Source organism: Macrobrachium nipponense, chromosome 42, assembly GCF_015104395.2.
Source record: "Macrobrachium nipponense isolate FS-2020 chromosome 42, ASM1510439v2, whole genome shotgun sequence".
Classification (NCBI taxonomy): domain Eukaryota; kingdom Metazoa; phylum Arthropoda; class Malacostraca; order Decapoda; family Palaemonidae; genus Macrobrachium; species Macrobrachium nipponense.
The window spans coordinates 42,707,840-42,722,628 of record NC_061103.1 but is presented as its reverse complement, the minus strand read 5'-3'; the positions used below and the strand labels follow the sequence as shown (position 1 = coordinate 42,722,628).

General features: G+C 34.5%; 1 protein-coding gene across 1 annotated transcript in view; it reads left to right on the top strand.

Annotated features, from left to right (window-relative positions):
* The first annotated feature begins 389 nt into the window (after positions 1-389).
* LOC135213154 (uncharacterized) overlaps positions 390-14,789 on the top strand; it is a 309,126-nt gene continuing 294,726 nt past the window's right edge. The window contains 1 exon segment of the mRNA XM_064247098.1: positions 390-468. The gene's annotated coding sequence lies outside the window, so the exon portion shown is untranslated.

The window sequence follows — 14,789 nt, the reverse complement described above, 5'->3', positions numbered from 1 at the left end:
CTAAGGTATATGGAATCCCCTATTCATGCTTTCAACTCGTGAAACTTTAGGAAACAAGTTCTTTTCGAGGTTTCCTCCTCACTTTGAGAAAAAGCCACTCGCTGCTTGGAACTTTGTAAGGCCATGTTACGCTGCTAGGCGAGATTACTCGCTTACGGCCGTATTTCCAGACGTATGAAGTTATCCTTTTGATTTGGGATTTCTCCTTTTCACGCTAGTTCATCATCCATTTTCGTTGTTTATAATGAAAATGTATCACATGGACAATTATATGACAGTTTTCTTGTGAGTGGTTTTAGAGGAATTACGCAGATCCGAAAAAAAAGTACAACTTGATGGATGGGGGCGGTACGACACGTTGGCTGAACACGAGTGACGCCTGAAATGTGTGTGCAAATGTGTGTGTATGTGTATGTCGAGTGTACATGTTATTAGGATTGTGCTGGTGGAGTGTTACATGTGCTCTGTGTAGGCTAAAAGGATGTTTCCTCCCTCCGACACGTAAATAGATCTGTACAAGCATTTCGGGAAAGTCTCATTGACGACGAGTCAAAAGTTGGTGTTGTCTGTCGAACTCCTGAGACGTCCCGTTAGTAGTAGTGGCCTGTGCTTCTTCAGCAGGTCCCCCCCGTGAAACTTTATGAGAGTGATGGTGATTGTTTTTCTCTTAAAGTGTTCGCCTTCGGGGAAACCAGATCACTACCCTGGAATGAGTTAGATAAGAGTCCGGTCTAGAAAAGCAGTGCTTATCCCGATGCGTCTCAGTGGAAATTCGCATAGGATCGAGTTTTGAATTTTGTGGTGAATATGTGATATAGTTCTTCAGCCACACGAGGTCCAGAACGGGGCCTTTGGCCGAAGTGAAAAGTTAGGGGGGAAAATGCCCCAGCGTCTTGTGCAACCTATTCACATTTGGCATTTTCGATACCCTTCTGGTGGTGGTGGTGGTGGCGTCTGACGTGTGAAAGGGCGTCTCTCTATCTAGCCGCTCTTGGCTTCAACTTTTATAATAGTTCAAATGGTGGTTTTGTACCGCCGCTAAGCGGGATTACAAAGTGCGACCGTAAGAACAAAAGTTTAATGGATGTGTTTCACTTTGATAAGAGATAGTGAGTGACGAGGGACCATTGTAGTAGTAAAGTGAGCTCGGTTACCAAGGGGCTTGCTCTCTCTCTCTCTCTCTCTCTCTCTCTTCTCTCTCTCTCTCTCTCTCGTGTCGTGGAACGGAGCACAGCAGGAAATTGCCAAAGTGTTGCTTTATGGTAAAGGATGTCTGAATATTTCCAACATTCCAGCTTCGGACTGAGTGAATTTTCGTGTTACATGTTTATGAACTAATTAAACAGCCAAGGAAAAGTGAAGTTATACGCTGTGGTCCTAGTAAACTTATAGTTAAGTAATTTTATTTGTATTCAGTAAGCTTTTAAGTCTATCTACTCTTCATCTTTATGTTAAGGGGCATAAAGACCAAGTTTTTATTATTGTTATTTCGTTGAAATAGGTAAATAAATGTGATTTGTGTATATAAATGTTTTTTAGGGAAATAAGCTTACGTCCTTTTAGACCTATATGTAAGACATTTCCACACATGCATAGACAGTTACGCATGCAAGGTGTAATTTTCGTACAAGATTACTTGTCATCCTAATTATAGGAAAAATGCAATCTCTCTCTCTCTCTCTCTTCTCTCTCTCTCTCTCTCTCTCCTCTCTCTCTCGTGAGAGGAAGATAAATGGGTATTTTTTTTTAAATTCATCTTCGTACTAAATACCTAGACCTAAACGCATACACCTAGAAAAATAGTCTCTCTCTCTCTCTCTCTCTCTCTCTCTCTCTCTCTCTCTCTCTCTCTCTCTCTCTCTCAAATGAGTGGTAGAAAGATAGGTATTTTTTAAAAATTCAACTTCGTACTAAATACCCAGTAGACCTAAGAGCATACATTAAAAAATATTCTCTCTCTCTCTCTCTCTCTCTCTCTCTCTCTCTCTCTCTCTCTCTCTCTCTCTCAAGTGAGAGGTAGATAGATGGATGGATACTTTTTAAAAATTCATCTTCGTACTAAATACCTAGACCTAACAGCATTCATTTAGAAAGATACAATCTCTCTCTCTCTCTCTCTCTCTCTCTCTCTCTCTCTCTCTCTCTCTCTCTCTCTCACACACACACACACACACAGCTGACTTAAACTGACCATTTACCCATAAACGCTTTATTCCGAGAACTTAGTCAAAGGAGAAACTAGTCTCACATCCTATTGCATCATACCAGGCGTAGGCTAGACCGTGGCTCTATCACCTGGTATCGGTAAAACCTGGGTAAAAGTGGCCAGTAGGACTAGTCTAGAGAGAGAGAGAGAGGCGAAGATAATGAGTGTGATTGTGAGGGTAATTGTGTTATCACTATATTATTGGGTGAGCAGTATTATTATGATTACTCTCTCTCTCTCTCTCTCTCTCTCTCTCTCCTCTCTCTCTCTCTCTCTATCATCCATATGCGAAAAGTCGGCCTTGAAATAATCTTGTAGCTGAGGAGATTGAACTCTCTCTCTCTCTCTCTCTCTCTCTCTCTCTCTCTCTCTCTCTCTCTCTCTCTCATGCGCAAAAGTCAACCTTGATATCATCATGTAGGCTAGACTGTTGAACTCTCTCTTTCTCTCTTTCTTTATCTCGTATATTTATTGATAGGGTGTTTATAATATCGGTTTGTATTTCGATCAGAATTGATTCATATTTACACAAATTCTTAGAAAATTACCATCATTATTATTATTATTGCATATGTGGCCACTTAGGCCTAATGTATAAACAAAGGCAATTAAGACTGACAGCTAGAGATATATATATATATAGATATATATATATATATATATATATATAGATAGATATATATATACATACACGAAGCAATCACAGGAAAATCCAGATAAATGTCAAGAAAAGAAACAGAGAAAAACGAATAAAGATGAAGGCATAAAGGTTTATACACCAATTGAGAAACAGCCCAGAGATTAAAAAGAAAAAAAAGGAAGATGGAGAAGTTAGTTGATCTGTTGCAAGTTGAAATTTCCCACAATCCCCGGATTGAATGGAACACAGACTCTAGGTGGGATGAGTGGAATCCCAACCACAGGATCTAACTCAATTCCTGCGCAACTCCTAGTCCCGTTTTTAAAAGGCAGCGTGGCTGCCCGACGTTTCTTGAAATGATGCTTTCCTAGAGACTTGGTGTCAAGCGGACGTGTTTTCCTGATGGTTTTCCTGCTTTTGCTGCTTTTGTATTTATTATTATTATTATTATTGTTTCCTGCCTTTGTAGTTTGTACTATTAAGTAGTTTTATTAATACCTTGCATATTTTTTTGGTTCATTGCTTTGTATATTTCATTTCTTTGCCTGGTTGGACTTAGCATTCGTTATTGCAGTCTCTTCTCTCTTCTCTCTCTCTCTCTCTCTCTCTCTCTCTCTCTCTCTCTCTCTCTCGTTCAATTTCAGACGACGTAAACGAATCAGTCTCTTTCCTTTATGCATCTGTGCAAAAAGTTGACCTTGAAATAATCTTGCGGGTGATGCGAACAAAATTCTCTCTCTCTCTCTCTCTCTCTCTCTCTCTCTCTCTCTCTCTCCTCCAAATTCGTGAATTTTACTGTTCACTGCACACAGGCAGGTGTTGTGTTCATCAACCTGCGGTTCACTGGTGGATGTCCAAATTTTACCCTTTTCTGATACATTGGGTTTATATATATACTATATATGTATATACTATATCATATACAATTTTATGTTTATTATATAACACACACACACACACACACACACACACATATATATATATATATATATATATATATATAATATATATATATATATTAGCTATATCTATATATATATAATATATATATATATATATATATAATATATATATATATACATACATACATACATACATACATACATACATACATACTACTATAAACTAATATATACACTGATAAGCTTTATCAGGAAAGGTATATATACATATATATATGATATATACGTATACCTTTTTTTCCTGATAAAGCTTATCAGTGTATATATTAGTATATAGTATGTATGTATGTATGTATATATATATTTTATATATATATATATATATATACATATAATTAATATATATATGTGTGTGTGTGTGTGTGTGTGTGTGTGTGTGTGTGTGTGTGTGTGTGTGTTATATATAATATAAATTATATATATATGTCATGATGCTCTTTGAAGATGATGAAGTCAATTAACGACTTTCACTAAACCATTACAATCCCAGCATCATTTTATAACGAATTAAGTTAATTTTACAACCGCTATCCTCTCAGTATTGTGGTAATGGGGTAGTACTATTCGTCAGAGAAAATGGTGGAAAAGTTTTTTTTTTTACCTTAATATCAATATCAGAAGCCCCTCTATGTCACCAATATGTAATTCGTTGATTTTCAGTTGATGTCAGGGTCGATATTGTTGTTACTGACTTCTAACGTGAATGATTAAAAATTTCACAAGCTGCCTGCGAAGTGAAATGCTTTTTGCAGTTTGAGTGTTGCGCAAGCAAGCAAACGTTAGTTATTGCAACAGCATAGGAGCGTAGGACGAAGTTGTTGTTGACCCAGACATTAGGTCTACCTAGGTTATTTGTTTTTAATCAGTGGCGTGTTTATCATACCTCAACAAATTAAGATAGAAAGAATTAATGTGTGTTTTTGGGTGAAAACTGTTAGAAGGGATTCTGTTTATTATGTATACTAGCAAACATATGTATACAGAATTATGTATGAAAATTCGTAAAGTATATAACTAAGTCTACGAGCATAACCAACCTCGCTTCACGGGCAAAACCAGCTCTGTTTCAGGGAATCCCTTCTCACCCCCCCTTTCGGAGGGAGTGGGGGAGGTAGGATGAAACCCCATTATAAACCATCTTCGGTGTCCCCACTATAACCCTTTCAAGTTTCATGGCCATCGGACCAGCCGTTTGGCAGTGATTGAATTACAGACGGACGGTCAGACATTACGGCCATTATAGAAAGATATACGTTTTTATATGTAAGGTATATAATTACATAATATATCTATACATGTTTGCATGAATGAACAAAAAGCTAAAAACTTGTATGAGGCAAGACACTTCGAAACTCCCGCTCAATGGCAATATGATCTTCAGACCCAGGCGCTACGTTAGGCCTATTTGAAAGTATATGTCAGGAAAATTGCGCGTTCTGTAAAAGTATTTGAGGAAAATTATATATACATATTCCTGAAAAGTACGTCGGGAAAGCTGCCTATTCTTTAAAAGTATTTAAGGAAAGTTACATGTTCTTTAAAAGCACTCCAAGAAAATTGCGTATTCTTTAAAATGTCATGAAAATTGCTTATGTTTTTAAAATGACAGGAAACTTACGTATTTTTTAAAATGTTAGGAAATTGCGTATTCTTTAAAATGTCAGAAAAATTGCGTATTCTTTAAAATGTCAGGAAAGTTGCCAATTCTTTAGAATGTCAGGAAAATCGTATATTCTTTAAAATGTCAGGATAACTGTATATTCTTTAAAAGTACGTCAGGAAAATTTTATAGTCTTTAAAAGTACGCCAGGAAAATTGGTTATTCTTTAAAAAGTACTTTCGAAAAATACTTTATCTTTCAAAAGTATGTCAGGAAAATTGTGCCTTCTTTGAAAGTACGGCAGAAAAATTCGCATATTCTTTGAAAGTGTTTAGGGAAAATTGTGTATCCTTTAAAAGTACGTCAGGAAATCTGTGTAATCTTTGAAAGCGAGGTCTAACTTGTTTAAAAGTGTCCCAGGAAAAAAAATGTGTATTCTTTTAAAAGTACCTTTAGGAAAACTGTATTCTTCAAAAGTATGTAAGGGAATTGTGTATTCTTTGACGAGGACCTGCCGTCCTTTTGAGCCCAAATTTTGTATTCATTGATGAGTACCTGCCATCCTTTTGAGCCCATCATTTCACCTGAAGCTTGAAACCGGACATGACTGTATAATAGGCCTATCCTGCTTGGGAGATCTATGATGAGGGAAAACTACTATATACTATACAGTTTACTGAAAGGAAACAGAACGACAAAACCAGTTACGTGTTGCCTACCTGTGTCTGCCTCTAGGAAAAGAAGGCCTTCTTGCCTTTCCGAGTCGTGATAAGAGTAGTTCTGAAGAGCTTTGCCCGAGAGCTTACGGTACGAACTTAGTTCATCTGAAGGACGCGGAAGGAAGGGAGGGAGGAAAGTGAGAGTGGAGGTTCTTCAGAGGAAAACTTAGATTTCAGATGCAATACGCTCACCAGCGGATCCAGAAAAATGATCATATATATATATATATATATATATATATATATATATATATATATATATATATATATATATATATATATATATATATATTTCTCATTCATATTATTATCTAAATCTTCAATATTATTAGTTGGTCATTATGTTTCCTGGGGGTGGGGGGAACCGTTTCCGTGTGGGGGTGGGGGGGGGGGGAACACGTGCCCAGGTGCAATCTCAGTAGATGCAGGCGACTTCATTATATAAGCGAATACCACCGGAAAATGATAGGCAGAAAGTCCGTACCAAGCGCTTTCGTGTTTATTCAGGCCAATATTGGTCCTCGACAGTGCCTGAATAAAGGCGAAAGTGCTTGGTAGGGACTTTCTGCTTATCATTTTCCGGTGGTATTCGCTTGTATATGTGTACGTATGTATGTATATATACATAAATGTCTACAAGTGCAATAGGCCACACCTTATTCATCTCACTTTCATATTGTGAACTTCCATCAGATGAATTCTCAAGGCAAGACGCCTGGGGCTGATTGCTTTGATTTTAACTGTCCTTTTATAGAAACTAATTTGCATGAGAAACGAAGAGTGACAAACGCTGCATTCTTGTGGAAGTGCTGGTGGACGCATTAAAGAGAGAGAGAGAGAGAGAGAGAGAGATTAGATTAGAACACCTTCACAAACCTCACATAAACATTTAAAATCAAATATAAAAAGGTGAAAGATAAACTGCCATTGCTAAAGAGAGAGAGAGAGAGAGAACTACACTGACCTCATAGAAACATAAATCAAATATAAAAAGGTGAAAGAGAAACTGCCATTGGTACAAGAGAGAGAGAGAGGATAACCTACACAGACCTCATAGAAACTATAAAATAAAATGTTAAAAAGTGAAAGAGAAACTGCTATTGCTAGAGAGAGAGAGAGAGAGAGATTAGATAACCTAATCAGACCTAATAGAAGCTTTTTGAAATAAAAGAAAAGAAGTGATAAATGAGAGAGAGAGAGAAATTAGATAATCTTAAAAAATGAAAAGAGAAGCTGACATTGCTCTGTGGAAGACAATGGAGACCTGGATTCAGACTCGTAGACTCAACTGAATAACTGGCTAATCGACCTGAGTCTCCTTCAGGGGAATGACTGGACATTTTGAATAGATATATACGGCAAAGAAAAAAAATAAAAGAAAAAATAAGATAAAATTAAAAAAATAAATGTAAAAGTAAATAGATCGAAAAACATCTGTCGTTAAATGAGAAGAGACATTTTCAAGGATATTTGACGAGAGGAGGAAGAAGGGTACCTTATTATTATTATTATTATTATTATTATTATTATTATTATTATAAATCAGATTGTCCATACACAGGTTATTTAACAGATGAAGAAATGGCGACGATGGTAACTTGATTGCGACAGTTAAATTGTTATTATTGTTATTATTATTATTATTATTATTATTATTATTATTATTATTATTATTATTAATTAATTAATCAGATTGTCCATACACAGGATATTTAACGGATGAAGAAATGGTGACAATGGTAACTTGATTTCGACATTAAAATTATTATTATTATTATTATTATTATTATTATTATTATTATTATTATTATTATTATTATTATTATTCCTAATGTTCACATCCAAAATTATCCACCTTGAGAAGTCTGTAAACATCGAAATATAGGAAAAATAAATAAAATGAAAATTTAAAAAAATCGATGACGTATGACATCAATTAACAAATAAACAAAGACATAACAAAATGCAAAACAAACGCCTACAATAATAGGATGCTTGACTTACTTAACTGCAAGGCCACGGGATATAAAACCACCGAGGTTTTTCGTAGAAAGCTTTTTGCATTTTCTTGAAAAAGTTTTTATTTTTTATTTTTCTCAAACCTCTTTTTTGTTCCCAGTGTCACTCTGAATGGAGTTGCCTCTGGACTCGTTTTCATGAAGTTTCTCTTGTGGTTGATTCATCCGGTTGTGATGCTTTATTGTAGTTATATTATTATATTCATGTGTCTTTTGTACATCAGTTCTCTTGGCAGTTTTGATATTTTATACATTATAATATATATATATATATATATATATATATATATATATATATATATATATATATATACATACACACACACACACACACACACACACACACACACACACACATATATTATATATATATATATATATATATATATTATATATATATGTGTGTGTGTGTGTGTGTGTGTGTGTGTATGTGTATGTGTGAGTGAGACAGTACACGTTGGAAGATTGTTGACAAAGTCTAGTAATAAAATAATTTAATTTGGTCAATTTAAATCATCCAGACAGAATAATAACTATTAATTTGAAATGTGTATAGCTTAATTAACATATATATATATATATATATATATATATATTATATTATAATATATATATATATATATAGCATCTACGAGGAAAAAATAAAAAGGGTCGTAATTGCTGACTAGTTTCGGTTTTATTTCGAAGCCATTGTCAAAGGACTGATGCACACAGGTAGAAGTCCAAAATACATGTGGTAGGGAGGGGTGACGGTACAAACAAACTTGCAGTCCTTTGGAAATTAAAAAATCAACACCTGACAAGTGGCGGGTGAATGGAGCGACACTCAGTGTTTGGGTAAGGTACTCTCTGTTAATAGATTTGATTATCCCTTTTTTCAGTGTATTTAAACGAGCTTACTTTAAACTTTACATACTTCTTTTGATATTAATTGAGCAGTCTTAATGCGCAGAGGTCTTCCATACGTATCTAATACCTTCCTTAAAGTGTAAATATTTTACATATTTCTTTTGAATTGAGTTGATCAATATTCGTATACACGCAGATATCTAGAGTCCTTAATTCCACTTTGACGTCAAAGTTAAAACCATGATAAAAAAAATGGGAAATCGTCAAAATTTAAACATTTTACATATTTCTTTTTAAATTAATGGGTCAGCCTTTTTATTCCCGCAGATATTATCGTCCTTAATTGCACCGAGAAGTCAAAAAGGCGAATTTGTGATGAAGAGAAATGAATAAGACGAGGATTGTGACAGACATCAAACGACCTTTGCAGAGTGAAAACACAAAACACTTATAATTCTCTCTTTCGTTATAATTACGTCACGTGAACCTCGAGACGATCTGCGCCTGCGCACGTTCCAGTTGCAATTGTATTCCCGCGAGTAGGCCTTGAGGAGACCGAATTGGTATTGTTCCTTAGTTGAGTCCCGTTGGAACCCTTACGGGATAGCCTAGTCGGAGAGAAAGAAAAAATAAATCGATAAATCTCGTACTGTAGGCATATCGATCTTGCAAATCCTGAGAAGGGTGTGTGTGTGTGTGTTTGTGTTTGTGTTTGTGTGTGTGTGTGTGTGTTTGATTGAGTCCGCTGGGCCTTGAAGGGGGGGGGGTGAGGGGGGGGGGGGGGGGGGGGGGGGGGAAGAGGGCGAGCTTAAAAGATTAAGAACCTCCGTGCTGGCATAAGGACAGTTTCGTCTAAAAAGTTGGGATGGCTTTCCAAGATTGTTCCTTTAAATGGAAAATTTATATTTTATCTCTCTCTCTCTCTTCTCTCTCTCTCTCTCTCTCTCTGTATATGTGTATATATATATATATATATATATATATATATATATATATATATATATATATATATATATATATATATATATATATAGATGTTCGTCCTCCTGAATTTCTTGTTTGTGCAAATAAATTTTTATTACATTTTTGGTATAAATTTGAGTTTATCTTTGAAAATCTTCAGAGCAAGCCTGGAACTACTTCAGCCTCTATTATTATTATTATTATTATTATTATTATTATTATTATTATTATTATTATTATTATTATTATTCAAAACGAGTCCATAAGCCTACTCACATGAATGAAGCCTTTAATACCACTTCATTTCAATGTATATTTCCTCACATAACTGAATAATTCTCACGCGACCAAAAACAGATTTGAAAATGGAATTCATTAAAGTAATATACAAAGGCAATTGGCTTAATAAACAGACGAATGTATCCTTTTAGGTACATAAACTATATGCCGCTTTTAACGCTAAGTGTCACGTGCACCACATTCTAACTTGGGTTTGTACTCTTTCCCGTAAACGGAATTACCCTCCTCAACCGGTAAGGCTTCTCTCTCTATGATAAATGCTGCAGTACGGTTTTCGGTCGGTTACTAAGCGGGCTGGTTGATCTAGGAGCGAGAACAGGTGCTCCCCTTGCGGTGCACTGTAGGCATTACTTATGGTTCTTTTACTGTGCCTCCTTTCATATTCTCTTTGTTCTATCTTACTTTCCAATCTATCCTAACAATTTTTAACAATTTAACGAGTTTTTCGTCCTGTTACACCTTTCAAACTTTTTACTGAATGGCCTCATAGGTCCCAGTGCTTGGCCTTTGGCCTCAATTCTATATTCAGTGCAATTGAAGAACAGGTGCTGGCACAAGGCCAGCAACGGCAGATGTCCAAAAGTTTGATGGAAAGTAAATTACTTTTTTTTAAGAATTTTTAATTTTTATTTTTGTTTGTTTCAGTAACGCATTTTTTAAGTGCGTCGATTTGTTTATATTTATTTAGCTGTGTTCATTATTATTATTATTATTATTATTATTATTATTATTATTATTATTATTATTATTATAATTCTTAATAACGTAATAATAATAATAATGTTTCTTTTCGTTCGTTATTCCCTTTATATTATACGTTACTACTACTACTACTACTACTACTACTACTACTACTACTACTTACACTACTAATAATAATAATAATAATAATAATAATAATTAATAATAATAATAATAATAATAATAAATATTTAGACTGCCATCCTATAATAGAAATGTGTCACCTAAATTTTAAAAATCAAGTTAGGTTGCGTCATCTTTCCAGGATGACGCCGGAACCTTCCAGGAACGAAGTTATGCATTATACAAAGGCGAACAAAAGGTCTCTCTCTCTCTCTCTCTCTCTCTCTCTCTCTCTCTCTCTCTCTCAAAAAATCTCTCTCTCTCTCACAAAGGGAATGAGACAAATATGAGAGCATATTTTTAATACATAACGCATGTACTACGTTTGTGTGAAGTCCTAGTGAGAGAGAGAGAGAGAGAGAGAGATGCACCTTCCCAACTTTCTCCCGCTTTTGCTCCGTGTTCCACGGAGAGGAAGAAACCTTTCAAGTTGCTACTGTTCCTCATCCTGGCTATTCTTTATCTGGGTCAGTGTATGTACCAAAAAATTCTCTTTCATTCTAATAATAATAATAATAATAATAATAGCATCAGTCTTGAAATAGGAGAACATATCCACAGTTGTATAAGGGTACACATTTTGGATAATAAATTTATATAGAAATATATTTTTAATTATATTATCCATACGTAATCGTGGATTTTTTCTCCATTATTATTATTATTATTATTATTATTATTATTATTATTATTATTATTATTATTATTATTATTATTATTAAGAAATTAAGTCTCGTGAAGAACAATTCTATACAAGTCCACAATTATATAGTAGAGTATATTACTTTGTAATATATTATTATTATTATTATTATTATTGTGTAACCATCGTCAAGAATAGTCGTCCTTAAGCTGTTTATTATTATTATTATTAGTTAACAATAAAAATGTCATTTAATTACTTCATTGGTCACCAGATAAGCTCTGAAAACATATAAACGAAAAAGAGATTAAATAAAACCAAGAGAAATGAAAATAAAAGGGAGGTAACATATTAAAAACCCACCGACTAAACGAACGAAATATGAAGAAACAAGTAGGAAAGACGTATTAGGGTAACGTCATACCCCCTTTCTCTAAATTCTTCTTCTCTTCTTCTTCTTCTTTTTCTTCCCTGTACCCACTGTGATTACTCTTTTCATAAAGTTGAGGATTTGGGTCATCACTCTTTTCGGTGTTATGTCGGCGTTCACTTTACTACGCAGCTATATATATTTATTGAATTGTTATTTATTTATAATTTTCATGTATATTTGAGAATGTGATCCAAGTTTGAGTTCATGATCTTCTCCCCCCCCCCCCCACCCCTTTTTTTTATTGTTTAAAGGAATAATTTTTAAACATTTTATATATTTAGAATTAAGATTTTATTGTATTTTATGTCTACCCGTAATTGTTCTTTTCTCCCTCTCCCCCTTCTTCTTATTGTTTAAAGGAGTAATTTTTAAACAATTTATATTTAGAATTAAGATTTTATTGTATTTTATTTTCGTCAGTAATGTGAACATATATATTTTTAGCACGAGTACTTAGCACGAATGCATTCCTGTTTTATTAGGTGAGATTCGCGGCCAAGAACCGTCTCGTCAAACCTTACATAAAATGGTTTCTCTTCAGCCACGGTGACCATAGTTATTGCGACGCGAGTCTTGAACACCAGATCAAATCTCATTCCACATTCCCTTCGCGCGGCCAGAGAAATTTTAACTTAACTGAATGGGGGGAGGAGACTTCTCGAAGCGCTGGGGTGGCTTAATAGGTGGTCGCTCTCTCTCTCTCTCTCTCTCTCTCTCTCTCTCTCTCTCTCTCTCTAAGTCTAACTTCTACATATTACTCGTCTTGATATTTAGGATAGTGTCTTATGCACTCTCTCTCTCTCTCTCTCTCTCTCTCTCTCTCTCTCTCTCTCTCTCTCTAACTTCTATATATTACTCGTCTTGATATTTAGGATAGTGTCTTATGATGCAATCTCTCTCTCTCTCTCTCTCTCTCTCTCTCTCATTCTAACTTCTATATATTACTAGTCTTGATATTTAGGATAGTGTTTTATGCAACTCTCTCTCTCTCTCTCTCTCTCTCTCTCTCTCTCTCTCTCTCTCTCTCTCTCTCTCAGTCTAACTTCTATATATTACTCGTCTTGATATTTAGGACAGTGTCTTATGCAACTCTCTCTCTCTCTCTCTCTCTCTCTCTCTCATATATATATATATGTGTGTGTGTGTGTGTGTTTATATATATATATATATATATATATATATATATATATATATATATATATAAAGGTTTTTGCCACGAAGGAAAAAAATGAAAAAGCAAGATAGCCAAGCACTTTCGATCTAGTTCGACCCTTTACTCAGGCACAACTGATTTTACAGAGGAAAAACATAGTCAAGGTAGGCTTAATATCCAAACTGACACTACAAGATTAGCAATAAGGTCGATTTCACTCTACAGAAGCGAGGAAACGCCTGAGGGCAGCCACACCTTGGGAGATACAAACGCGATCAGCGGACGATTCATCCAGAAAACAATACATTTTGAAAAAAAATTAAGGCATATACAACTTATTATCGTGAAATTTACAAAAATGTTCCCCCAAAAAAATTATTAATGAAAAGACGAAAAAAAATATAAATATATCGAGCAAGAGAGAGAGGGAGAGAGAATATCAAGCAAGAGAGAGAGAGAGAGCGAGATAATAACTATATACATGTGGGACTAATTTATTAGTAGTTCATTTATTTTAAGGTCTTTCATAAACATTTTGCAAATATACGGGTCCAAATGGTACATTCCCGGATTAAGATTTAGGTTGTTTTTATTAGTGATTTGTATAAATGCTGATTCCAGTAAATTTCTTGAAACATAATCATTAGATCTAGCAATTACAGAGGTATCACCCCAATTAATACAATGAGATTTTTAACTCAGATGGATAAACAGTGCATTTGAAGTCTGGGCTGTTCTAACTGAATACATATACTGCTTAATACGTACACATAAATTTTTACTTGACTGACCAACGTAAAACGATGGGCAATCCTTACAAGGAATTTTGTAAATGTTGTTGTTATTTGTTACGGGACTATTCTTAATTAGCATATCTTTAATGGTATTGTTATAAGAGAACACTACATTAACATTAAACGATTTAAATATTGATTTTATGGTTTCAAATCCACGAAAGTAAGGTAAGCTAAGTACATTTTTAGGCATATCTTTTTCATTAATAGCAACACTATAGAACTTCTTGTGAGCTTTTTGATAACATAAATCAATTAAATGAGGTGGGTAGCAGAGAGCGTTTCCTATCTTTTTTATGTATTCTATTTCTTGGTCAAGATATTGTGGACTCGACTCGTGATACGCAAAGCACGTAGGAACATTGAAGAAAAAATTGAAATTTTAATATCAAGATGGTGGCCAGAATAAAAATGTACATATGCTAAATTATTTGTGGGTTTTCTATAAATACTGAATTGGCATTGGAAAGATTCTCTATGTATTAATACATCTAGGAAAGGGATGACATTGTTATTTTCAATTTCAACAGTGAATTTTATGGATGGCACTAAATTATTCAATTTAGACATTTACATTGATAAAGACTACTAAGATGTCATCTACATATCTGTACCATTTTAAGGGGACAAGTGTGATAGTCGGGA